Raw genomic sequence first — 27,525 nt, 5'->3', positions numbered from 1 at the left:
TTGTTGCCAAGAAGGTCAATGGCATTTTGGGATGTATAAGTAGGGGCATTGCCAGCAGATCGAGGGACGTGATCGTTCCCCTCTATTTGACATTAGTGAGGCCTCATCTGGAGTACTGTGTCCAGTTTTGGGCCCCACACTACAAGAAGGATGTGGATAAATTGGAGAGAGTCCAGCGAAGGGCAACAAAAATGATTAGGGGTCTAGAGCACATGACTTATGAGGAGAGGCTGAGGGAGCTGGGATTGTTTAGTCTGCAGAAGAGAAGAATGAGGGGGGATTTGATAGTTGCTTTCAACTACCTGAAAGGGGGTTCCAAAGAGGATGGCTCTAGACTGTTCTCAGTGGTAGCAGATGACAGAACAAGGAGTAATGGTCTCAAGTTGCAGTGGGGGAGGTTTAGGTTGGATATTAGGAAAAACTTTTTCACTAGGAGGGTGGTGAAACACTGGAATGCGTTACCTAGGGAGGTGGTGGAATCTCCTTCCTTACAAGTTTTTAAGGTTGGGCTTGACAAAGCCCTGGGTGGGATGATTTAGTTGGGGATTGGTCCTGCTTTGAGCAGGGGTTTGGACTAGATGACCTCCTGAGGTCCAACCCTGATCTTCTATGATTATATGATCACTCTTGTTACAGTGTATATGGTAACACCCATTGTTTCATGTTCTCTGTGTATATAAATCTCCCCACTGTATTTTCCACTGCATGCATCCGATGAAGTGAACTGTAGCTCATGAAAGCCTATGCCCAAATAAGTTTGTTAGTCTCTAAGGTGCCACAAGTACTCTTTTCTTTTTTCTAGACCTTGTGGTTGCCAACAAAAATGTGACCAAAGTGTAGCCTGAAGGCTGAGAAGCCAGAAGGCAAATAAAAGGACCAACATTTTATTTTTAATCTCATGATTTTTAAGACATTCTAATGGGGAAGTTTGAGGCTTGACTTGAGAATTTTGATCCTTGAGGTTAGTGCTACGGTACTGTACTGTGTAGCCTGGTGGTGACTCAAGAGACCTGCGTTCTCTTACCAGCTCTGCTATTGCGTGACCTTGGACAGGTCACTTCCCTCCTTGGGCCTCAATTTTTACCATCTGTAAAATGGAGATAATACGAGTGAACTCCTTTGTAAAGCATTCTGAAACCTATAAGAGTTAGGTATTATTATTACAAGCTTCTGGTCCTTCCCTTTCACTAGACCAGTGGCAAATACTGCATTTTAAAAATTGTGTTCTTTGCACACATTTTGAACTTATTTACCCCTTTCGCAAAGGGTAAAGAAGTGCTTTGTGGTAATAGAATGGTTTTCACCTGGTAATTCCCTCCCCCCCACAAAAAAATCCCAAATTGAATCAACAGAGCTGTGTTTGCAAATACCTCATGAAAATTAAAACAAAGGTAAACCTGTTAAATTAAGTTATTAAGACAAACACCTGATGTAAATAATGGCACCTTTATTGGATTTTGTGTTGCCTTTTTTTTTTTAATTATTAACTTTTTCCCTGGCTGGAGCCTAATCTTCCTCATTCTCAACAGTAAAGCTTAAGTGATTAACCAAACTGATATCTCTTCATAAACCTGAAATAGGTTGCAAACGGAAAACCAGTGAAATGTATTAACTCCTGACCCTTTACAAGGGTCCCATCAATTGCATAGCAACGTGTGCTGACACAGACAGCTGAGGAAAGGGCTGGCGTGCCTGATTAATTGGCTTAGCTCAGACGGGTAGATGTGGCACTCATCAATAAAAAGGTATATTGGACGAACTCCAGAAGTGCAGATCTGTAACAGGAAAGGCCAATCTCCATCAACATTTTCTTGTAATATCAAATAAAATAACAACGTTATGATGTGAATAGCTCCCCCTTCAATCCACACGGTTGAGTGTAATCTGTTATTATTAGGTTAATGCCTAGAGATCCCAGCCAGGATCAGAGGCTCATTGTGCTAGGGGCTGTACAACATATAGTAAGAGATAGCTCCTGCCCCAAAGTACTTACAGTTTCAGGCCCTGATCCTGCAAACAGATATGCACATACTTAACTTTGACATCAGTGAGACTACTCACATGCTTAAAGTGAAGCATGTGTGTCAGGCTTAGTCTACACTTGAAAGTTATATTGGCAGGGCTACCTCAGTCAGGGGTGTGAAAAAACACACCCTTGACTAGTGTAGCCATGCCAACCTAATTCTCAGTGTAGATGCAGCTATGTCAACAGAAGAATGTGTCCATTGAGGTAACTCTCATTCAGGGAGCTAGGGTTCCTTCACTGACAGAAAAACCCCTTCTGTTGGTGTAGGCTGCGTCTACACAATTTGACTTTCTGGCATAGTTATGTCGGGGCTGGTCTAGCCCTGGTCTACACAAGAAAATTAAGTTGGCTTCACGATGTCGCTCAGGGGTGGGAAGGTAAGCCAACCTAACCCGCAGTGTAGACAGTGCTAGTTCAATAAAAAAAAATTTCTGTTGACCTAGCGACCACCTCTCAGGGAGGTGGATCACCTACGCCAATGGAAGAACCCCTCCCATTCACATAGGTGGTGTCTACACTGAAGAGTTACAGCAGGACACCTGTGATGCTGAGGCACTTCAAGTGTAGACAAGCCCCTATGCGGAAAGGTTACATCGGCATAGCTACTGAGAAGTCCACCCCCCCCTTAGCAAGGGAGCTATGCTGACCTAACCCCCGGTGTTGACAGTTCTACTCAGAAGCACTGCAGCTGTGCCACAATAGCGTTTTAAGTGTAGACGTAGCCTCGGTGTCTGCCAAATTGGGGCCTAAATAGACAAGAGAGACGCAGGCTGGGAGAGAGACGGTATCGTTATCCCTCTTCTGAAAATGGGGAAACTGGGGCATTGAGAGGTTGAGTGACTTGCTCAGGGACAAGCAGCAAAGTCAGCATTTGATGCTAAGTCTCCTGAGACCCAGTCGGTGTCTAAACAACAAGCCTGTCCTTCCTCTTTATTCTGTTTATTAAATACTTTTCTGTATTGCCCAGCACTGCCGTATCTACTCGCTGAACAAGTAAATTAGCCCTGTATGGTAGTATCCAAAGAGACTTCCTAGAGGATCCTGCTCCAAACTATATTTTGAAATGATGCTGTCATAAATATAAAGAGAAGGGTAACCACCTTTCTGTATACAGTGCTATAAAATCCCTCCTGGCCAGAGGCAACATCCTGTTACCTGTAAAGGGTTAAGAAGCTCAGCTAACCTGGCTGGCACCTGACCCAAAGGACCAATAAGGGGACAAGATACTGTCAAATCTTGGGGGTAGGAGGCTTTTATTTTGTGCTCTTTGTTTACGTGTTGTTCGCTCTTGGGACTGAGAGAGGCCAGCCAGAAATCCATCTTCTCCAACCCATCCTAATCCAAGTCTCCAATATTGCAACCAGTATAGGTAAACCAGGCAAGGCGGATTGGTTTATCTTTTGTTTTATGTGAATTTTCCATGTGTTAAGAGGGAGGTTTATTCCTGTTTTTTTCTCTCCTGCTAGTAATAGCTCACCTTACCTGATCACTCTCGTTACAGTGTGTATGGTAACACCCATTGTTTCATGTTCTTTGTGTATATAAAATCTCCCCACTGTATTTTCCATTGCATGCATCCGATGAAGTGAGCTGTAGCTCAAGAAAGCTTATGCTCAAATAAATTTGTTAGTCTCTAAGGTGCCACAAGTCCTCCTTTTCTTATTCCTGTTTTCTGTAACTTTAAGGTTTTGCCCAGAGGGGGATCCTCTGTGTTTTGGATCTGAATACCCTGTAAAGTATTTTCCATCCTGATTTTACAGAGATGATTTTTACCTTTCTTTTTGTTTCTCTTCAGCTTCGAATCTGGCCAGCTCTAGTTTATTAGCTGCTTCACTGGTAGTCATTTTCCTGCTTTCTTGTGCATAACTCTAGCTATACCCAAGAGTTAGGGGGCAAAAAAACAACTTGTGAATTTCCCTGCAGGAGGTTAACTACCCTGCCTTTAGGTAGAGAAAACTCCAGCTCAAAAAAGAAAAATCCCTTTGTAAAAAAACTAACACCGCTGTCTCCAAGCAAATAGACAGAAAACCCTCTAGCTGCTCTCAGCTTAAAAAAAAAAAACCTCTACGGGTCTGTGCTTTTGGTTCAAAATGATCTCTGGTTCAAAATGATCCCACCGCTCTGCCACCATGTCAGGGTTCCTTCCCCACTCTGAACTCTAGGGTACAGATGTGGGGACCCACATGAAAGACCCCCTAAGCTTATTCTTACCAGTTTAGGTTAAAAACTTCCCCAAGGTAGAAACTTTGCCTTGTCCTTGAACAGTATGCTGCCACCGCCAAGCGTTTTAAACAAAGAACAGGGAAGGAGACCACTTGGAGACGTCCTCCCCCACAAAATATCCCCCCAAGCCCTACACACCCCCTTTCCTGGGGAGACCCCTTTCCTGGGGAGACTTGAGAATAATATCCTAACCAATTGGTTACAAAATCATCAAAGACCCAAACCCCTGGATCTTGGAACAATGGAAAAATCAGTCAGGTTCTTAAAAGAAGGATTTTGTTAAAAAAAAAAAAAAAAAGGTAAAAATCAGCTCTGTAAAATCAGGATGGAAAATACTTTACAGGGTATTCAGATCCAAAACACAGAGGATTCCCCTCTGGGCAAAACCTTAAAGTTACAGAAAACAGGAATAAGAAAAGGAGGACTTGTGGCACCTTAGAGACTAACAAATTTATTTGAGCATAAGCTTTCTTGAGCTACAGCTCACTTCATCGGATGCATGCAATGGAAAATACAGTGGGGAGATTTTATATACACAAAGAACATGAAACAATGGGTGTTACCATACACACTGTAACGAGAGTGATCAGGTAAGGTGAGCTATTACTAGCAGGAGAGAAAAAAACAGGAATAAACCTCCCTCTTAACACAAGGAAAATTCACATAAAACAAAAGATAAACCAATCCGCCTTGCCTGGTTTACCTATACTGGTTGCAATATTGGAGACTTGGATTAGGATGGGTTGGAGAAGATGGATTTCTGGCTGGCCTCTCTCAGTCCCAAGAGCGAACAACACGTAAACAAAGAGCACAAAATAAAAGCCTCCTACCCCCAAGATTTGACAGTATCTTGTCCCCTTATTGGTCCTTTGGGTCAGGTGCCAGCCAGGTTAGCTGAGCTTCTTAACCCTTTACAGGTAACAGGATGTTGCCTCTGGCCAGTAGGGATTTGTATACAGAAAGGTGGTTACCTTCCCTTTATATTTATGACAGATGCTTAAAATGATTTGTCCTTGTCTACTCTAGCAGCCAAATCATGTTTAGCGCCACTTCAGCTGCACCCATTCTGAATCACTGTATATTGGTAGTGTAGGCAAGGCAAAAATATTTCCATTGTCCTCTTTGTAAGTGCGGATAATAATACTTACCATGCCTTCCCAGGGGTGCTGACGGGTTTAATCAGAGTGTGGAAAGCACATTGTGATCTGGAGATGGAAATGGGCCAGGATGGGCAGAGTACGGTGTTGAGTGACCTCGCCGTCTTCTTTCTGTGGGTTAGCACAAGCCGTCAGAGTCCCTGGAATGATGACCCAGGCAGGAGCTCAGTGACAACAGAACATGTGTTTATCGCTGTAAGAGGGGGACAGAAGCAGCTCCCCTCCTGCTGCTGGTGCTGCTGACTTCCCTCCCTCCACTTTCCTCCCAGGGTCACTTGCTAAGTCAGGGCTCCTTCCCCCCGGAAGGAGCTACACCCTTTAGGGACTGTCTGTGAACGTGCCACACGCAGACCCAGCCAGCACCATAACTCTGTTACAATAGCAGAGCCCAAACGAGGGAGAGGGGGAGCCCCCCAACATTGCACTCAAACATGGTCTCTCCTCCCACTAGCTCAGCCATGGCTAGTGGTTTTGCTTTGGCTCCGTGCAGGAATAATAACAGAACTTCCTCTGACTCCTTGGGGACTGCGCAGGTGACGTGCGCACGTCCCTCCTCCACTCGATGCTAATAGCCACTATTGCTTATTTTGCCAGATACATCTCCCCCATCCCCCAAAAAAGAAGAGCTGAAGGAATGTAGTGCCCAGGAAAGTTAGCAGCTCATTTACACTTTAAACATTACAAGACAATAAACATTAATTGTCTCATCACAGCATTTGAAAATGTTATGTCAGTGGGTTGTTTTTTTAAAGGAAGTATTTCTGTTCCAGGAAATAATTGATCCCAGAAAAAGCCACTATCTTGGAAAGTGAAAAAGGTAAGATGAGCCATCCCCTGGGGTGGACGTATTCCTGATCTGTGCTGGTGGAAATGAGATCACCATCAGCCCTTGTTCTGATATAAGGAAATACTGCAGAGGAGTCAAACGAAGAGTGATTCCCTAACCCCAAAACCTCAATAGGTGGGCTCTCATTGCCAGAGGAAGGGAGGTGGTTTGGATCTAGGCCACATTTTCTGCACGCTCCCAGAGTTCAGGATGGTTCAGCACAGTGTTATTAGTGCTATTGTTTATTCATATTAGAGGAGGGCCTAGGAACTCTGACCAAGGATCCCTACACTGTGGTAGGTGCTGTACAAATGAGTAACAAGTGAGACAGTCCCTGTCCCAGAGAGCTTGTAATTTCAATCCATCTCTGGCTGATACCTGGGAAAATGGAGGTTACAGAATAATGGCAGATAGAAAGGTCTGGGGCCAGGAGCGGTTTTACCATGAAACAAACCATGCAGTGGCAATGACAAGGGGCCCCCCAAAATGCAGGACAAATATCTGACAACCTGCCCCTAAGTCCCAGCCTTCAAATACTGTGTATATGAGCCTCTTGGGCATCTTTATCTTGTGCCTCCTTTCTCTTTCACATGTGCCCATTGCTTTGGTATCTGGGCACCAGCAAAATGACATAGGACTTCAATCTTTCAGCAGGACTATGTTCTTCTACTACTGTTTTATCTAGGTACTTATGTTACCCTCCTCACCAAAATACCTGCGCATCTTACCGAGGCAACACCTCTGGCAGATAGCAAACTAATATCTCCATTGTACAAATAGCAGCACAGGGTAGATAGATTAAGTAATTTACCCATTATCTCCTGGTGAAATCAAGATTCGAGCTCAGATTACCTGAGTCTGCATCCAGTGCCTGACTCAGCAAACCATCCTGTATGCCCTGGACTAGCCCTGTTATTTAGGGGTGTTATATATAATTCTGTGACTGCTTTGGGCCTAGAACTGTTCCCAGTATCTGGATACCTTCTTTTTGCCAAGCATGCCTTTCTGAGCCTGACCTTTTAAATCTGGCGGAGCTAAGCTACTGTAGCCCTAAAGTGACCATTTTAAAGTCACTGCTGCTGCTCCTCTGCCATATCTAGTAACTCCTGATTTCCCTGTCTTATTCTAGAGGAGAAAGCACATTCCCACAATGCTGCTGAGAATGCTGGGATTTGTCCTGCAAACTGTTTATCTGAAGCACTGGAGCAGATCGCATTGTTTATCTTGTGATGTTTATAGAGAGATGGCTGGGAAATTGGGCTAGAACTCGCATTTGAGCAGGTTTTCAGTGAGATTTTGGGTGCTTCTTGCTCCAAACTGGACCAGGATGCCTTTCTGGTGGTATTTTGCTACTTTTGCTTGCACTCCTGGTGTACTTAAGCTAGCACTGTAAACCAGAACATGTCCTTTGCTGTGGTGCTAAATGGTGTAACAGCAAAACTTTCTCCTAGTGAGTGTGAAAGGAAATCCCAATAAATCTAGCTCTTCCTTTTTTCCCCCATTTCACTCTTCATGCCTTCTTCACCTTTTGGGAATGTGATAATGCTGCTGAACAGACTTCAGATGGATTGTTTACAAGGCGTTTATTTTAAATTTGTGATGGGTGGGCAGGTGCTCAGGTGGGTGTAATCATAGCTGATTCCATACTCAGACACTGCCTCTGATTGAGGGAAGTAGTTCTGATCTTGTTGTTTTTGCTGAAGAACATTTAAAATGAAAGGGAACAGCCATCCATTCACTGCAAGTTGAAATGCAAACCATCAGTCATCTATATAATCTATAATGTAACATAAATACCCTATATAGTGCATTATAGTATGTATGTATATGCTCACCTTAGCTGGCAGTGTATGTGTGATTTGTATATAAAAGTAAAATCACCGGTGAATGAAACTTCCATAATATGTAACTTCATATATATTCCCATCTAAGGGGTATGTGTGGGTATATAGATATAGACATGTGTGTAGCCATATAAATGGCACACACACACACACACATATGTAAGATGGGGCTATGTGTGTGTATCGATAGATGAAGTTATGTATTATGAAAGTTTTGTCCTCGGATGATTTTTATTTTTCCACAAATAGTGAGTGAAGAGCTATTTTAACATTGAAAACCATGTAGAATTTTAGCCTGGTTTTGAGACAAAGCTCAAAAAGAAGCCTTCATTCAGAAAATAACCCAAATGCAATGACTCTGCTGTGAAAGCAGAACCACCTTTGGGATTTGCAATGCAAAAAGCATGAATGCTATGTTATTTCAAGTGTCCTTGTGAATTTTATGCACACATCTACTATATAGTTAGGCTTCTCTCTATAGTCCCAGCCAAGAAGATGCCTTTCAAAGAAAACTGGGGTGAAATAGGGAAGACATCCAGTCACTATCCACAGTGACAAAGAGTAAAATCACTTCAAATGCGATTCAGGATATTAAATATAATTAACAATCCAATAGGAAAGTAGCATCTTGCCATTATGATGATGATGATGATATTGTTTGTTATTTTTATTGTAGCGCCTACAGGCTGTACTCTGGGAGCAGAGCCCCATTGTGTTAGGTGCTGTACACACACCTAATAAAAACAGTTCCTGCCCCAAAACATCTGACAGTTTAGTTCCTACAAATTAATTGGCCTGAGCTCAACCCCCTGCATTCACATGGGGTTCCAGGTAGGTGTAGGGAGATGATGGGCAGATCCATTTGCAAGATCTAGCTGTTGGTATCTGATGAGAGAATGAACAAATGGGGCAGGGGAGGAGTGTTGATGCAGAGTAGGACTGAAGGAATCCGCTTTGCCGTGTAGTTGTCAGAACATTTCAAAGCTGTTGTAACCCTGTGTCCTCTCGAATGACTTTTAATTTATTACCTTGACTATAATTGCTGCAGGGATGCTAGAGGGCAGCTGTTTGCTGACCTCCTCTTACGATTCCCTTCATAGATTGGGGGTTGTTTGATTTATTAATATAAATTAGAGATGGACATTCCCGTCTTTGGATCCCACGAGTGGCAGGTTGGATTCAGGGGACTTGGCTTGGGCCCATCTCTGGTGTGATCTTAAACCAATAACAAAGAAGGGGCGTAGTAAATGGGTCTGAGTGATTCTGGGAAACAAGACCAGCTGGTGCGTTTAGAGAGTACGGTGCTCCGATAATAGGGCAAGGCTGGAAAGCAGGACATGTAATTGAGACACTGGAGAGGTAAACGCTCTAATGATGGGAACCGCACGCTCGCGGGAGGTCTCTCCCCCTGAGCACAAGCTGCTTTTCAGCTCCTTCAAAACAAGACATCAAGCAGATGCCAGTTTCCATGGTGACAGTTACACTCCTGTGCTAATGCTGTGACCTCAGTGATTACACCAGACCTAGTTTAAAAAAAAAAAAAAACAGCCGGAGTTGGGTCAGATGCCAGCGTCCACTGGGGAGCTGCAAACTCTGCTCTTGTTTGACAGGAAGGAGCAGCTTTAAGCTCTGCGAGATGGCTGCTCCAGAAGCCTAATAGAAAATTGTCCCAATCCCATCTCTGCACCATTCAGCCTCCACTCTGGGGGAAGATAGTTGCCCTCAGAAAGCCCTCCTCACAAAACACTTTCTTGCTGTATCCTAGGCAAGAAAACAGGTAGCTTTCCAAATAACTCACTTAGGGCTTCATCTGCAGCACCCTGAATTATATGGGAGCCTTTCCAGAACCTTCAGTAGGCCTTGAATCAGGCCATGAGAACAGAATTTGGCCCATTCCATGAAGAGTTAGGTAAAGCTGCCATAGCAATAAAGCCCCAAGTCTCGCAGAAGAAAGTTACATGGTTTTGATATGAACTCAAATTGTGGCCTAGTTCAATCAGATAGGTTCACCGGTTTTACAAACATTTCTGATGAGCATTAGCCCTGTTTAAGGGGAATACCTTGCAGGCGGGGCAGATGCTGAGGGAATAGCGATTGTTTCACTGGAAAGCATGAGAAACCACAGAGGTTTTGCTTTGAATTTTAAGGTTTGTTCATAACAGCTGTGGGAAACAACCCCCCTGATAACTGAACCCCATGTATTTAGCCTGAATATGTAAAACAGCAAATGCAAGCATCTCAGTGCTGGGGAAATGAAAGAGGCTGATGTTCTATATTTCACTAGGTAACGGACGCAGTTCTTTAGTGCAATTTGTACCCAAGCACAGAGAGGCTGTCAAGTGATGGAAAGGAAGGGACAACTGCTTCCTCTTAGCCCTGGGGCTTGGAAAAAGAAAGGCATGTCGACTGAAATTTTCAAAAGTGGGGACTGATTTGGGTGTCTCCAACTTGAAAAACCTTGAGCCTGATTGTCAGGAGGTGCTGAGCCCCTCCATCTCCCATGGATCTCAGCTAGCACTAGCCTGTGGGGATCCAGCACCTCAGCATGTCAGACCAAAGGTATCGCAAGCTCAGGACCTCTCCAAATTAAAGGCATCTATATTCAGCGTCTGGGGCTGCTGCCGGGAGTCAGTGCTGCTAGTCTCATGACAGTTATTGTTTTCCTTAAAGCCCCAGCTCCTGGAGTCAAGTGGAGATGTGATGATATCAGCCTTCATCCTTAAAGAAAAAGGAAGTTTCTAGCCCTTGTGGCTGTTGAGAAAGCTTCAAAATGTGACCCCAGTGCACAATAAAGGCTCAAAAAGCATCATTATTTTAAAGCCAATCTCATGATTTTTGAACATTTGGGGTTGGCAATCCTGTTGTAGGGGCTTTATAAAATGTGAGTTCTCATATCCTCCTATAGACGTGCAAATAAGTTGGGAAATCTGTGCACCTCCCAGTAAAGCAAAGGTTGTGTGGGTTGCAAACAAAGCCTGGAACACACACTGGTGAAACAAAATGAAGCTGGCATCACCTTTTTGACCAGGAGGTTTTTCTCAAAATCAGTCTGTAAATTCAGAGGAGGAGGAGCTGGGCAGGTAGAGAGCTCCTAGCACTTAGAAAGCCTCACGGCTGGTAGCCACACACGTGCATAAGCTATGAGCACACATGCCAGCCATACTGCTAGTGACCATGGGCCTGATCCAAAGCCCACTGAAATCATGGGTGTTAGTTCAAACCCTGTCTGCTCCTGCAGAGGCTTTCTGGGTGGGACCTAGAGAAGTAATCAGCATCTTCTTCCCTTTCTTCGGGGAAGAACTGGAGAGAGGTTTTTGAACAAGTGAAACATATGGTTACCAGCAGGTGAGCGAGCATGTGCTAGCTGGGGATCCAGTCGAAAGGATTGGAGGGTGGTTGGCTTGAAGTGTGCTATCTGCCGTACCTACCCGTGCAGGACTAGCGCTAGATGCTCTCGCTACTACCCTAGATGAGAGCATTTCACTCAATTGCTGCTGAACCGTTTTCAGCTCATTAGCTGGGCTTAAAGCCACTTGAGATTGTTCGTTTCCCTGACACTTGTAGGTGTTGCTAGATCCGTTTGGAATCATTATTAAGCAGGGTGAGGGGAATTCTGCTGTGCTTCTGCATCCGAGTGTCATAGGGTGCCCCCATAGCCACCAGCTAAAAAACTGAGTACAGCAACAATATCATGGCAGTCAGTGCCTTAGCAGGCCCTGTCAGCCATCATTCCAGTGCTTGGAAAGGAAATAGTTTGTTATGCACCTAATGAATGGGTAAGCTGAGGCACAGAGAGGTTCAGTGACATACCCAATAGTGAGCTAGAAGCTGGGAATAGAGCTCCCAGGAGCTTAGAGAGAAGGGGTGGTCTTGAGGGGAAGGTCCTTGGACTGGGGCTCAGAAGATCTGGGTTCTACTTGCATCTCTGCCACAGGCTTGCTGTGTGACCTTGGGCTGGTCCCGTAATCTCTCTGTGCCTTAGTTCACTGACTGTAAAAGAGGGGTGATAATGCAAACCCATCTCAAAGGTATACAGTGTTCAGATTCTAGAGTGATGAAGGTCACAGCGTACCTGGATGGCGAGACTCCCATCTCCCTTGCTCTGCCTCTGAACCTGATGCCACAAACCCAGCAGGTTCCTTTACTCAGGAAAACCAGGTACAACCTTGTTGCTTGACCACAGCATGGTGATGAGCAAGGCATCGATGCCCTAGCAGGCCTTGGCTATGGGCTCAGTAGGGCAGCCCCATAGCAGAATGTGCTATTAACACCCCTAAGCTGCTCTCCGGGGGAGGGAGAGAGAGCCGTGAGAGTAGAGTAGAGGAAATCTCTGAATCACTAAAGCAGCAAGCGCTGGCAGGGAACAACTGCTGCAAAGGAACCAACCTGCCAGAGTGAAAGGGGAAGCCAAGGAAAAGGATTGACAGTGTCTGAGGCCTCCACAGAGAAATTAGACCAGTAATTAATTCAGATGACTCCTCACCTCTCAGTGGTCTTGCCTGGAGACGGGGAGAGATGCCTAGAATGTACTGACTCACAAGCAGCAAAGCTCCTTCCTACCAGGCAGCCCTGCCTTGCTTCTCCCCGAGTCCCTGCACATGCTGTGGACACTTTCTCATCCACTCTTTTCACTGGTGAAAGTAAGAGAGGGACTAGCCCTTCTCCCACCCACCTCCCTTACCCCTTTACTCTCAATCAGGGCAGGGGAGTGGAGTGTCCATGAACCCGCAAACAGCACTGTGATGTTGCACTCCCCAGAGAGTGGTGTTGAGCCTGCAATTCCAGAGCCATATTTCAGTGACCTCATTCTACATGAGCCAGCATCTCACCCACATTCGGAATACCCCTGGGGCTAGGCCCAAGGTACAGAGGTGAGCTCTGAACCCTCCCCACCAGAAACTCCCTGCAGATAACCAAAGCTATCTTTGCATGGAGCCGTAACTGCAGGGAGCATGGAGGGAACTCGGGAGACTTTCAACTTAAGGGCTTGTTCCTGCTCCCAGGTGCCCAGCACCTTGTGAGATCAGCCATTTCCTTGGTAAATGCACACACTGTCACTGATTGAACGCGCACCTGCTGGATGTCATGGCTGCACTGCAGCCTGGAAGCTGGAGCAGCTGCACCTCAGACAGCGGGAGCGCTCAGAGAACCGGTGCCAGGGGCTTTGTGTGTTGAGGGCTATTTTCAGCTCTGGCAACTGCAATGATACCAGCCATGTAGACAGTCCCTTTGCCAGAACTAGAGGCCCTCTCTATCAGCTGCCCCCTTTATCAGACCAGCCCACATCTCTGCCTGTGCAGGCCATGCCCTGAGCATAGCACAGGTTAAGGGCCAGACTGCAGCATAGAGCTGGTGGGGAACAATATGGAGCCAACCCACCGTGGGGCACAGGGGAGAAGTGCATGGACTGCCCTCTCTACTGGATAGCACAGCTCCCCAGGCCATTGCATCTCAGTCCAAGGTGCCTCAGCCCCATTGCCTCTCCCAGGCTTAATGGAAAGGGTGCAGCTCCCTCTCGTCTCTGACCTGAGGAGTGGTGCTCCCCTCTTCCTTGGCTGCGTGGTAGTGCGAACGCCCCTGCCTCTTTCAATCTACTGCACCCACTGCTCCTCCTCCACTCCCTCGAGAGTGATGGGCACCCACAGGACTCTAGGAGATAGCAGTCCCTGGCCACAGTGACAGTGATTGATTCGAGCCCTGGAGGTACCAGGGGTGCTTATCCTTGCAAGGACTAGGGACAATCTAGCCCTAAATCTAGATTTACCAGTGGCCTAGGGCTAGACCTTTGAGGTCACATGCTTTCCCAGGGCAGCTGGCTTCCTGCCCATTGTAAAGCATATCCCTGGCTACCCAGCAAAGAGAAAAAGAGGCAGAACAAACCTTTTCCTGCTCTGCACATGCTCACCAGCCAGGTGCTCCCAGCATCCATTGCATTTTGTTTTTACAAGGGCCTGTCCCTGCTTATAGATGTAGAAGGCAGGAAATGCCAAGGTCCACCAGTGCCCAGGAAACTGATGGGGTGAGTACTCCTCCCGGTCGTGGCGGTTGTGTCTTGCCCAATGCTCCAAAGGCTGGTGATAAACAGAGTGCAAAAGGGTGTGTGATATGCAGACAGCTGGCATTCTGTGTGCATCACACCTCTGCTAGCTGCTCTTTGTTCCCTTGCTTTGCCACAGTGACAGGCGTTACCGGTGCTTTTATTCATTTCAAATGGCTTCCTAGATCTGGGATTTTAAATAACAATCTGCCTTATTCCTTGGTGGGGAGAGAGCATAGCCCTAGTGATCTGTGCATGGATCTGTGCATTTTTTAACCTGAGGTCCAAATTCTGTTCTCAGCTATGCTGGTGCAAATCAAGAGCAGCTGGGATTTAACCTGGTATAAATAAGAGCAGAATTTTCCCATCTGTTGCTGTTTCCCCATCTGTAAAATGGGAGGGATGGTTGATTTAATGTAACACACAATGGGCCCTCTTGGAGAGTAGTACTCACCACCAAAATGAAAGGGATGCCCAGCTGGACCCACACAGACGTGAACCACATCTTACTGAAACCCCAATGAACTTCATGAGCCTGAGACATGATTCTCCTCTGACGCCATTGTGAATCAGGAGTAATGCTAGTGAGTCCCACTAATACAAAACCAGTGGGCGTTCGAGAAGAAGGAGGCCCATTCGCTTTGTACTGGTGCTGTGAGATCAGGCTCTGTTCCTGTAAGCGATGGGTATCAGTGTTATTTTGAATGGGTCTTCGTGTTTTGAAAGAAGGACATTCTTTATTTATTAGACATTTATATTATAATGAAATATTAAATAAATATTTGTATTAAATAAAATAAATATTAAATAAAACATATTAAATATATAACAAAATATAATGTTAACATTAATATTTTACTATAATATAAACATCTAAATGAAATGAATTGGAATGTTTTTACCTTATCGAAACAAAACAAGAAAGTTGAAACAATTTGTTTAGACTCCCCCCCCACCCAAATTTTACCAAATTTTGTTCATGTATTCTGTCAAAAAATGTCAGAGCAGCTGTATTCCAGCCCAGCTAATACAAGTCACTTTCATCTCCTGGGTCACCCATGCACTGGCATAAAACTGTTGTGTTTGAACTTCAGGCAAACATGTCTGTTTACAACTGAATTTGTAACCCTCCCCTGCTTTGTAATCCTCCCCTGCTTTGCAGGTGTTTTGCCTCCCCCAAGCCTAAATTTATGTATCAATTTATTTAAGCATCTCGTGAAAAGTTAGTGCGGAGATGGTGGGATTTTTTTAGTACACTTGCAGTTAGATTGCGCCTCAAAATCAAGCCATGTAATCTCTTAATAGTCCATGCAGAATTTTTATTTTAGGCTGCCTGAGTATATTCCAGAGGGCCTCAACTGTTAGCGTCCAGCCTAAAAGGCTGCGCTTGCTCTTATCTCGACAGCACTGAGTCCTTTGTTGGGATGAATTTTCATTTGTTCTCGGTCAGATAAGCAGTATCCCCGGCACATCCACTTACTACACCCTGTCTCCCTTGACGCGTACAGCCTGTGCAGTTAGGTCCTTATCAGACTGACATGCATGAGTGCATCTGGACACTATCCTTGGGTCTCCAGCTGAACTGCATTAAAGACCTGCCTACTCTCTACGCAGTGTTGTTATAGCCATGTTGGTCCCAGGATATTAGAGAGACCTGGTGGATGAGGTAATATCTTTTACTGGATCAATTTCTGGTGGTCTCTCTCACCAACAGAAGTTGGTCCAAAATAAGATATCGCCTCATCCATGTTGTCTGTGTACTCTATCATCAAGGACCTCACCCAGGAAAGCACTTAAGCACATGCTTAATGTTAAGCCTGAGAGAGTATTGCCATTTGAAGGTGATGGAACTACTCACATGCTTAAAGTTAAGAATGTGCTTAAGTGGTTCCTCAGATCAGGTCCCAGGTTTGTAACCAGAGTGACTCTACACAGACATTTGTGCCCACACAGAAATAGTTAGGACATGATTGTCAGACCAGGTGTGCGTTCTAAGGAGGTTCTTAGGCTGGCCCGACTGTGTATGTACAACTGGCTTAGTCAGGGCTCCTAGCTCCCAGGTCTATGAGTGGGTGGAAAATCTCAGAGTACTGCACCATGTGAAAAACACAGGCCATGCCCCACTCGCTGCTCTCACCTCCTCCCCCAGTGGCCCTGGCTGGAGCAGGGGAGGACTGAGAGCTCAGTCAGGGCCAGCCCGGGGTCAAGCTCTCAGCCTCTGCTCTCTGCACTGGCTGGAGCTCTGAGCCTGGAGCATCCCCCTACTCTGCCTCTTCCACCTGCGGCCCCGCCCATGGCCCCACCCCATTCACCTCTCCCCCCTGAGGCTCCGCCCCCACTGGAAAAGCACGATGCCCCTGCCATGGCCCGGGGCTGTGGCTGGGGGAGATTTTTCAGGGGGCCCCAAATCCACCACTGCCCCCCGCCCCCGGCAGTGTGAGGTTTAAAGGGGGCTTAGCCTCCCTTACATGCTGCCTATGCTTGGTAGATGTAGCTGAGGCCCACATTTTCCAGCCAACACATGGATGCAAGTAGGCTTTTGGCAGATTAACACAGTCGGGCAGGGGAAAGCATTGTGCGGATGGCGGACACATTAAAACGTGTTATCTATAATGAAGGCACATTTAGGGCTTCAAGCCTCAGTTACACTTCTCTTGCGTCTGTCCATAGTGTAGATCAGTGTTTTTCAAACCATGGGTCTTGGCATGTAAGGCACTGGGTCGCCTTGCTCTGGTCAGCACCGCCGACCGGGATGTTAAGAGTCCCGTCGGCAGTGCTGCCCAGCTAAGGCAGGCTAGTGCCTACCTGTTCCGACCCCGCGCTGCGCCCCAGAAGTCGCCAGCAGTGGGTCCGGCTTCTAGGCAGCGTGGCCACGGGGCTCCCGAGCACTGGCTCTGCACTCCCATTGTCCAGAAACTGGAAACTGGCCAATGGGAGCTGGGGAGGCGGTGCCTGCAGGTAAGAGTTGTGCGAAGCTGCTTGCACGCCTCCACCTAGGAGCCGGACCTGTTGCTAGCTGCTTCCGGGGCACAGCACAGTCCATGGTGCCAGGACAGGGGGAAGCCTGCCTTAGCACCCTGGCTGTGCCGCTGACCGGGAGCCTCTGGAGGTAAGTCTGCACCCCAATCCCCTGCCCCAGCCCTGAGCCCCTCCCCAACCTGGAACCCCTTCCTGCACCCCAAACCCCTCATCCCCGGTCCCATCCTGGAGCCTGCGCCCAGAGCCCTGACCCCCTCCTGCACCCCAACCCCCTGTCCCAGCCCAGAGCCCCCTCCCACACCCTCAACCCTCATTCTCAGCCCCAACCCACAGCCCTCACCCCCACACCCCAACCCTCTGCCTCACCCCTGAGCCCCTCACACACCCCAAACCCCTCATCCCCAGCTCTGTTGGGTCACAGGCATCAACAATTTTCTTCAACTGGGTCCCCAGAAAAAAAGTTTGAAAACCACTGCCGTAGATGGGGCATAAATGCTCCCCATCTGATCTCATGCTTGGGACAGACTAACCAAAGGGGCAGCTTGATGCTAAACTCCCATCAGCTTTTCCCACTCACATCTGATTGCTTATTTGAGGCATTTTACTTTTCACATGGGTCTTGGGTTGCTGAGGCCCAGAAACGACACCATGGCTCACTGCACACATGGCCTGTGCAATTAGCACTCCAGGCATATGTTTAGCAAAAGGAACAGTAGGTCACCTGTTCCCTGCCCTGCAGCCTGAACCGCTCAACATTTCTCTAATCGCTGATGTAATTGAGATAGACAGTTAACCAACAACTGTGGAATTCTTACACTGCGCCAGCTCACGGAGGCGACAGACACTCAGCCCCCGAGAGGGGAGTACTTTGCTACAGGATTTTTCAATTTGCAATCAAGGCTGCTGTGGGAAAGGTAAAAGAAGGAAGAAAGCCTCAGACCTTCAACAGCAGCTATAGGTCATGACCCATGACAATGAGTGGAAAACATGCTTTGGTGATTCCTGCCAGATAACAGTAGCTCAGGGGGCTGGCTCCCCAGGATTTCAGCTTCTTGTAAGAAACAAACCAGGTCAGCAGTGAAAGGGGTAGAAGAACTTTCTATGAGTCAGTCATCTGGCTTTGGTGCTTTGTTTCATTGCTTGTGTTGGGGTACAGGGCCTGAGCTGATAAGCACCTTCACCTTTGCTCTGAGGTGTCCTGCATGCCTGCGGAGAAGGGAAAGAGCCGAAGAGACTGTATCGGCTGGAATTGCAGGTATGCTCAGCAGTTTGCATTCACTTCTAGTTTTCGTGTTGTTCTTGCCAAGAGTTGCAGGGAGTGCAGAGTAAATTTTGTGGCAGAGGAGGGAGAAAATAGGCACAGATATGTATTCATGTAGTAGAATGCCTAAAAATACTAAAGACTTTGGGCCCGACTCTGTTTTCTCCATGCATCTTGTGCAGTTATCTATACCCATGCACAGTGGGTGTAAAATGATACCATTCTGACCCGATTAGCATTTAGCAACTGCTTTGCTCTGGTGTCACTCAATGGCTGCCCAGTGTGCAGGACGACAGAGACTCAAGCTCTGGGATATTGATATGGGGGCAAATATCTGTCATGCTGACCTCCTGTTGAGAAGGGAGCAGTGACAGAAAGGACTGCTGTGAGGGAAAACCTGCTGGGGATTTTGAGGAGCAAAGGGGAAGAGGTTTCTACTGGGGGGGGCCAAGAGCGGCCAAGAAGGCAGGGACTTGAACCACTAATTCATAATGAGGAGGGAACAATCCCAGCTCCACTTGACTCACTGGGCCTTGGAGAAGGGAAACTGGCTGTGTGATGAGGCAGGCACCATTGCTGTCCTAACAGTGCCGTGCCAGGTGCTAACGGAATGACATATTATGAACGTAGAGAGCAGTTGGCAGCGTCGATGAGGGCTTGTGAACGATGGGTGCGCTGGCTCAGAGTGCACGAGGGCTATTGTGATGGGCTGGCAACTAAGCTGAGGTGCAATAGGTAGGGCACTGGACTGGGCCACTGGACTCCTGGGTTCTATTCCTGGTTTTGCCACTGATCTGCTGGGTGACCTTGGGCAAGCCACTTTTCCTTTCCCTTCCCACTCTTTGTCTATCTTGTCTGTTGAGTTTGTGAACTCTTTGGTGCAGGGCCTGTCTTTTGCTCTGTTTGTACCAGCACCTAGCACAATGGGCTCCGATCTCGATTGTGAGAGTGCTACCATAATTTAAATAGTCAGCAAGGTTGCAAAGGTGATTTAATATACTTCTCATGAGCCTGGGTCTCTTCTGACTTCATTTTTCATTCTGTTTGATGATGCTTCTGTGGCTGGCTTGAAGCATCTGCTCCGTCTCCATTTGGATTCAGTTCTGGTGTGAAGTTTAGCAGCTGTACCTTCCTTTCATGTGTTCTCTCTCACCACCGCCGCATGTGATATTACAGCTTCCTCTATGACAGACAGTTTTGTACAAGGCAGTGTGAGCCAGAAAACACTGCAAAGCCAAACAGGCTGAAAGCTGCATTGTGATTATCTCAGATGAGGGGAGCCTGTAGGACTTGGCACTGGGCTTCTACACAAAACTGTGGGAGCTATGGGGGAAAGGGCAGTTCAGTGTTCAGTTAAATCTGAATAAACCCAAATATCCTGGCACTGGTGTTTATTTTTCATGGTCTTTTTCCCTCCCTCGGGGCCATTTATGGGGCTGAAATTACATGGACGACTATTCCTATGACATTTCCACCCATACAGGAACTGAAACGAGATGACCACATTAGAAGATGATGAGAAGACCACATTATTTCAGCCCTGCGAACGGCTCCCTGAAGCATTACAAAAGCCAAGGGAAAAATATAAACACAAATACTAGACATACATGTGTCCTTGAGTCAGATCTGTTCACATTTCCTGTTCCACAGCAAGAGCTGGCCTGTGCATTTAGGAGAAAGCACATTGGATTCTATTCTTTCTTGAGCACTATGAAAATTGTCAACTAATTCCTAATGGTGAAATTGTTACTGATGAAGATGACAAAAGAGGCAGTCGGATCCCAGCTGTCTGGTCCCAGGCAGAGTCCCATGAAAATAATAATTTGCCTTGAAAAACTGATGCAATCTGAAAAACACTGGGTCAGATTCCCTGGTCCTTACTCAGTTCTGACTCATGGACAAAACTCCCAGTGACTTCAAAGGGCGGAATAAGGATTGTATAATCTGGCTCAGAGAAGGAATAAACACAAGAACCACACACTTGTCGTTTTTTACCTAGTCACTTTCCTAGCTCTAACCCCACACTAGATGTTATTGTGGCTAAGTGATGACTCATTTCAAGCATGAAGGGGAAAAAAGATTTATCACAAGGGGAAAATATCTTTTGTAATCTGTCAGTATGGCTCTCAGAATCCAAGCTTGCATTGGGGAGTTGTTAAACACCACCCTTAGCTTTGTAAGCACACCAAAATTAGACCCGAAGTATAAATGATCCATTTAAAACCAATTGCACAGCGGGAGACGTGGGGGGGGGGAAGCGTTTCCTCCCATGATTCATCCTCTCCCATCCAAGGGTCAAATGCAATCTGTCCATTTGCTCTATGGAGACAGGCATTAACCCAGCTGATCTCTAACATCAGCTCCAAAACCTCTCTTAAATCCAGGCAGTTCTCTGAGGGGGTAATTAAAACTGAGGTGCATGTGCACTGCGGATTGGCCTAGAAATCAGGCTGGGAAAATGGGTTGAATGATTTAAAAAAAATCCAAGCAAGATTGACCAATAAACATTTTATATTGAAGCTACAACCAGCCCCCCAATGGGAAAACTACTCCCACCACCACCAGTGGTGTTTAGAGATAATGCAACATTTAGAAATACTTGATTCAAGCCCCAGAATGAGAGGAAAGAGGAAAAGCTGATAAATTCCTTTTGTTGAGAGGCTTTCAAAGAACACAGGCATTATCCAAATAGCTTTCTCATAGGAAACAAACTAGATGCATTTTAATAACATTGAACTGTCTAGGATTGTCTTTCCTTCTCTTCCTTTCTGTCTAATTTCTTCTGTAATATCATACAAGATCAGCATGTTTCTCTCCATCTCTTACCCACAAGCAAGTATGGACTTAGGTGTATTAAATATGTCTGCCTGGGTGGTAAGATTGTCTTGTGGTTAAGGCAGTGGACTGGGTCTCAGGTGAGCTGTGCCCAGTTCTAGGCTGTGCCACAGACTTTCTGGGTGACCTTGGTCAAGTCACTTAATCTCGCTGCGCCTCTGGTCTCCATTTGGAAAAATTGGGATAATATTCCTGGCTGTGTCTGTCCGGTCTATTTAGATTGTAACCTCTCCGGGGTAGGGAAAGTGCCTTCAGCACCTAGCACAGAGGGGCTGTGATCTCAGCTGATGCCTATAGATGCACTGGCATACAAATAATAAATAGTGCTTTAAAACTAAAAGATATAGGTGAAAATTGTAGATAGCTTTAAATAGCTTAAGTTATTGGTGCTGAATAACATTTTGGACCAAATTCTGCTCTCCTGCTGATGTAAATGTGGAGTATCTCCATGGATTTCAGTGGGGCAGTTTGCATGCCTAGGGGCTTCCATGGGTGAGTAAGAGGATGTAGGTCCTTAATAAAAGCTTCAAGATTTGCCCCTTTCTGAATGAGAGGCAATATTTGGAAGAAATGCTGATTTATAAAATATGCATCTGATTCTTTCTTACTGGAGCTAATGAGAGGAACCGAGGTGGGCCTGCCTGAGGTCAGCAGCCACTCCAGAAAAGTGGACGAGGGGGGCAGGATTATTTCAAAAGGAAGGTAAAGTCCCAGCCTCTCAGAGGTTTCCAGCAAAGTCTTCAGGGCCTCCATTGCTCTTCCTCTAATCTGAGCTGCTTCCTGGGGCCACAGGTGGACGCATTGTACTGCACCGAGAGTGCAGGAGAATTCCTGAGATGTCTGACAGTGCTGCCAAGATGATTTTGTAGCTGTTTCTATTGGATGGTTTACAGTTTGAGAAATACCTGGGTCGTCGTCCTATTCAGTCTGCGCAGGATGGGGGCTGGTGATGGTTGCTGACAAGCCTGTGCTTTTTTGGTGCAGTTTATTTAGCACCTAAACAAGATTTAACATGATTGCTCTTTAAATCTTAGCCCGCTATTCCGAGAGGTAGAATGTCATAAAGGTGTCTGGTAGACAGATGTTACGTTCTCTGCAAGCTGCCAGGAAAGCGTGCATCGTTCTGGGCAGATGTGGAAGCAGTGGCTTTGGTAGTATTAGCTCCTCATATAACTTATAAAACCTAAGCTGCTCTGGCTGGTGTAGGTAGACAGTGCGGAGGGCATCTTTTAGACCACGGTGTTCAGATAATTGGGACCAAGATATAGCACTCCCTTCCTAGTTTGAGCCATCAAAGTTACTTATTATAAGTATGGGCGGAAATCTTCTTGAGAGGTTTTAGGTACCAGTGTTAGTGATTGGAGCAAAGACTTTTTAATCCAGGGGTGGGCAAACTTTTTTTTTTTTTTTTTTTTTTTTTTTTTGGCCCAAGGGCCGCATCGGGGTTGCAAAGTAGTATGGAGGGCCGGGTAGGGAAGGCTGTGCCTCACCAAACAGCCTGGCCCCCGCGCCCCCCCCCCCAGGACTCCAGCCCCCCTGCTCCTTGTCCCCTGACCCCTATCCACACCCCTGCCCCCGACACATCCACCCCACCCCCATCCAACTCCCCCTGACTGCCCCCCAGGACCTCCTGCCCCTCCCCCTTATCATGCCACTCGGAGCGGCAGGACAGGCTTGTTGGAAAGCCTGTCAGGTGAGCGGGTGCAAGCCGTGCTGCTCACGCAGTGGCGTGGCTGCAGGGGAGGGGGACAGCAGGGGGAGGGACCGGGGGCAAGTCTCCCCGGCCGGGAGCTCAGGGGTCGGGCGGTCCCACAGGCTGGATGTTGCCTGTGGGCCGTAGTTTGCCCACCTCTGCTTTAATCTAAGCCTACAACATCCCAGGTGAGTGCCTTAACTGCCAGGCCATAGAGTCACCACTCGCTCCTAAAGAAGCTGTTACACTGTATAATTATTTATACCAAGTGGATCAGCGAGCTAATGAGCAAGACTAACTCTATAGCTCACTGGGAGCCCCCCACCCCAGAATAGCCAATTGCCTGATCGTTAGGATGCTCATCTCAGAGGTGGTAGACCAGGGACTCAAACCTGAGTCTGAATTGGGGAGATTGCAGACCGGAACCTGGGTCTCCCACATCCTAGCTGAGAGCCCTGAACACCACGTTTCAGTTTCAATAACTGGCATTTTCTGATGAAAATCTGTTTCATTAAAAATTTCCCAACCAGTTCTATTAGTGACTCAAGGTAGTTTAGGTGTGATCTTAACCAATCCCATCTCTGAATCTTCTGAGACTGGCAATTCCTGTCCAGTCCTGAGCTAATGTTAGCCTCAGTCTGGCTTTCTTGTGGGAGGAAAGGTCACTGATGACTAACACTAGTATAGACACAGCTTAGGGTCTTTAGCAGTGAGAGCTTTTAAACCATTGGTAAAGGCTGGAGGAGGTGCTTAGATACCACAGCAATGACAACCTCTCTCTGGGCATCCTGAGGGACTTTAACCCTGACGATCCCTTTGGTGGTGGGGGAAGGGAGTAGATAAGTATTACTAGACTATTTTACAGGAAGGCACGCAGCCAGATTTTGGGGCTGGTTTTCACAAGTGTTGAGTGCTCCTAGAATCCAGCTGAATTTGTTTCATGATGGGCACCCCAAATTAGCAGCCTCCCTTAAAAATAAATAAATTGGCCTTAGTGTTTTACGCAAAGTCACCCAAGAAGGCAACAGCAAAGTCAAGAACAGAATCCAGGAGTCCTAAGTTCCCAGGCCTTTAATGAGGTTTAAGTACATACTGTACATCAAGATAAAAATAAGACCAAAGTGTCTAAATATTAGAGGATTGGAGGGCTCTTGGTACAGGTTCTATGCTGCAATACTTGGGGTCAGTGGGGTAAGCTAAATGGGGATATCCACCATGACTGAAGTTCCTGGCTTTTGTGGGTATAATTCAGCCTTTTTTCATTATCTGATCTCTGGGCTCTTTCTTTCTTTTGGTTGGTTATCTATCATATTTGACAGAGAAATTGCGATGACAAAATGCTAACACCCTTGCTCTGGGCTATTTTTAATCTACTGTAGGTGAAAGATCAGAAGGCATTTTTTGAAAGATTTATATGTCGTCAGTATCCTCACGCTGAGCCAGATTGGGTAAATGGGATTTGACAAACTGCAGGACAGGAGATTTAAACTGCTGACCTCCAGAGTCAGAGCCACTGTATATTATCACGTTTATGTTCAGAGACTAAATTCCTTGCTCTAAGGGAATCTCATAAATGTTTAACAGAACTACAGAGTTGTTATTCAGACTTTAAGCTTTATTGGGGTGGTCAGTGACTAAGTCTCTGTTTGGGTTTTTGTGGCATTTAATGTAAAATATTGTGGCTAATAGTTAAATCTGCTTGATATTTGCAGAGAACAAGACAATTCCATTCCTTGCCAACCAAGGACCCTGCCTATCCTAATGACAATTCAGTTCCAGTAGACTCATGCATTGTTCTGCTCCTTTAATTGTATCGCCTCCCCAAATCCCTTCCCAGCATCTCTACAGTCTCATGTGATTCTAGCCACGCACTATGTCCCCTTCTGAATCCAAAGCACTTAAGTATGACCCATGGTTTGAAACACGGCTTTAAAATGAAGCACGTGCTTAAGTACTTTGCTAAATTGAGGCCCAATTTCTGCAGCACATCATGATGGGCAGGGAGGGTGAGGAAATGGACACACTATATAATCCCCATTACCAACATGAAACAAACTTTGTACCCACCTCATCTTAAATCGGTATAAATTATGTCACTCAGAGGTGTGAATAAGCCACACCGCATAGCAACGTAAGCTACACTGACCTAAGCACCAATGTGGACAGCACTATATTAGTGGGAGAAGCTCTCGGGCCTGGAATAATTAAGATTATAGGAGAGCTGTCTCCTGTCAGCTTAGAGTGTCTTCACTAGGCTGTAAGCTCTGTAGTGTAGCCATAGCCTTAGTCAGCAATTGTTTGGAAACCACACATTGTGATGCCTAAGGCTCTTGGGCCATTGGCATTACTGCTGGGAGCTGTATTGAAATTGAGAGAATGGGGGGGAAGAAGACCGGGGTGGGGTGGGGGGGGGGTCAGAGAAGGGAAAGGAGAGAGAGAGGCTGGCACTGGAAAGAGGATCAGGGGAGGACTGCGGGGGCGTGGGCAGGGCGGTGGGAGGGAGGCAGGCCTGAGATGCCTGCGGCTAGTGCCACCAAGGCTGGACTCTGCCCCTGTAGAAGACCACGATGTATCTGCCTTAGACATAGTCTAAGGTTACTCATCCAAGTATAGCTGGTTCTCCGATCTCAGACATGCTCCATGCAATATCTGTGCACAAGGCTTTTCTCCTAAATTATACATCATTGGTGGTAAGCAGATAACCAGTTAGTGTACAGATTTGTTACGCACATGCAAATCTTTTCTTGGGCATGGTGGCCTTGTGGATAGACTTAGTGGGGTGGAGGAATAAAAAAGTTTAATCTTAAATGGTAATTGTCATTCTCTGGCTAATGATAAGCCATATTATGGCCTGCATATCGGCTGTAAGTGAGCAGAAAGACACAGTAAGGTGTATGTTGCGGTGAGATAACAGTGCTCAAAAGCCAATGACCTGCAAAGCACATTATCTCCCAGTTGCACAAGCCCTGTGGAGTCATCCTACGCATGTATGCTACCAAATCCAAAGTCCCCTTCCTCCCTGTTTAGTATTTGCACGTTTCTTGGTATTTTACCCAACTGTTCTTATTTTATTCTGAGAACATTTGCTCCCTTTCCTGTGCATTTTTTTTTTTAAATCAGTTTTTGTGTATATAACAGGCCTGGCTTGAGAGAGAATAAGCAACCTTCAACTGGGGCTGGGGGCACTTGGCATCTCTTGGCCAAACAACCCTTTGTTAGACAAGTCAATACAGACGTACAGGGCCAGATCTTTAGCTGGTGTAAATTGGTGCAGCTCCACAGACTATCTAAGCATGTGCCTGACAGTGTCTAATTTATCATTTTCATTTGCCGTAATTAAAAGTGCACATTGTTTTTGAAGGTAGCAGGGATGGCTTTGAGCTTAAAAACTAAATTAGATTAAAATTGTTTCAAGGCAAAATTGACCTTTATGGTTATAATTGATTAGAAAGTGGCAGAAGGCTGAAGTTTGTAGATACGGTAGCAAACATTTTAGGAGCTTTGTGTGTGACAGTGGTCTCCAACCTCTTTACGCCCAAGATCACCTTTGGAATCTAAAGGCAACCCAGGAGCTACCCCGCCCAGCTCACTCCATTCCCTGCCCCTCTTTGTTGCTCGCTCTCCCACACCCTCACTCACTTTCACTGGGTTAGGGTAGGGGTTTGGGAGGGGATGAGGGGTGCAAGCTCTAGGAGGGAGTTTGGGTGCAGGAGGGGGCTCCAGACTCTGGCAGGGGGGTCAGGGCTGGGGCAGAGTATTGGGGTGCTGGCTCTGGGAGGGGGCTCAGGGATGGGGGTTGGGGTGCAGCCTCCCGCTGAGCAGCACTTACCTCCAGTGGCTCCTGTTCAGCAGCAGGTGCGGCAAGGCTAAGACCCGCTTCCTGCCTATCCCGGCCCCATGCTGCTCCCAGAAGGGGCAAACACGCCCCTGGGGCGGGGGGCACATGGCTCCGTGTGCTGCCCCTTTCTGCAAGCACCACCCCTGCAGCTCTCCTGGCCAATGGGAGCTGCAGGGGCAGTGCTTGCAGGCAGCAGCAGCGCGTGGAGGGAGACCCCTGCCTCACCGCCCATGGGGCTGCGCTGGCCGCTTCCAGGCGCAGCATGGGGCTGGGGTAGGCGGAGAGTCTGCCTTAGCGGCAGCCACGTGTACCGCCGGAGGTCACGATAGACTGGGAGATCCTCTAGGATCGACCAGTCAATCGCGATCAACTGGTTGGTGACCACTGGAGTGTGAAGATGCATTTGTAGACCGGGCTCTGTAGGATGCAGTTCAGCTACTACTAAATTCATGGAATAGACTTGGCCTGTCCACCAGGGCTGGCACCAGCATGGAAAAAAAAATTATTGGAAGGAAATAAGGGAATTAAAATGTCTGATTTTTCTGTCTCTTTGAGGCTGCAAATGCCTCTCCTTTCGTAGAACTGTAATTGTTTCTTGGTGCACAATGGGCCGAAATGTCTGAGAAAGGTAGAGATGAGCTGGCTTCTTGAATGAGACTTGAAGAGCCAAATCCATCTCTGATTGTAATTCCATTAACTTCAGGGATGTATTTTGGTGCAGGAACCCTTGGGTGAATGTGGCACTGGAGTACAGGTTACCAGAGAATGCAGGCATCTGACTGCGTACAAAAAGATACAGCATGGGA

At 46.7% G+C, this 27,525-nt stretch overlaps 2 long non-coding RNA genes across 2 annotated transcripts; one reads left to right on the top strand and one right to left on the bottom strand.

Annotated features, from left to right (window-relative positions):
• Positions 1–955: 955 nt before the first annotated feature.
• LOC122463250 lies at positions 956–14,058 on the bottom strand. Its single transcript, XR_006286429.1, has 3 exons — positions 13,957–14,058; positions 5,398–5,517; positions 956–1,087 (listed from the first exon to the last, which is right to left on the bottom strand). It is a non-coding gene; the product is annotated as an uncharacterized LOC122463250 (long non-coding RNA).
• A 3,639-nt stretch (positions 14,059–17,697) lies between these two features.
• Positions 17,698–20,331, top strand: LOC122463249. Its single transcript, XR_006286428.1, has 2 exons — positions 17,698–18,347; positions 19,837–20,331. It is a non-coding gene; the product is annotated as an uncharacterized LOC122463249 (long non-coding RNA).
• Positions 20,332–27,525: the final 7,194 nt, after the last annotated feature.

The sequence above is a fragment of the Chelonia mydas genome, chromosome 18, assembly GCF_015237465.2.
Source record: "Chelonia mydas isolate rCheMyd1 chromosome 18, rCheMyd1.pri.v2, whole genome shotgun sequence".
Lineage (NCBI taxonomy): Eukaryota > Metazoa > Chordata > Testudines > Cheloniidae > Chelonia > Chelonia mydas.
Note: the sequence above shows the minus strand (reverse complement) of the source record. Positions and strands in the feature narration are given on the sequence as shown.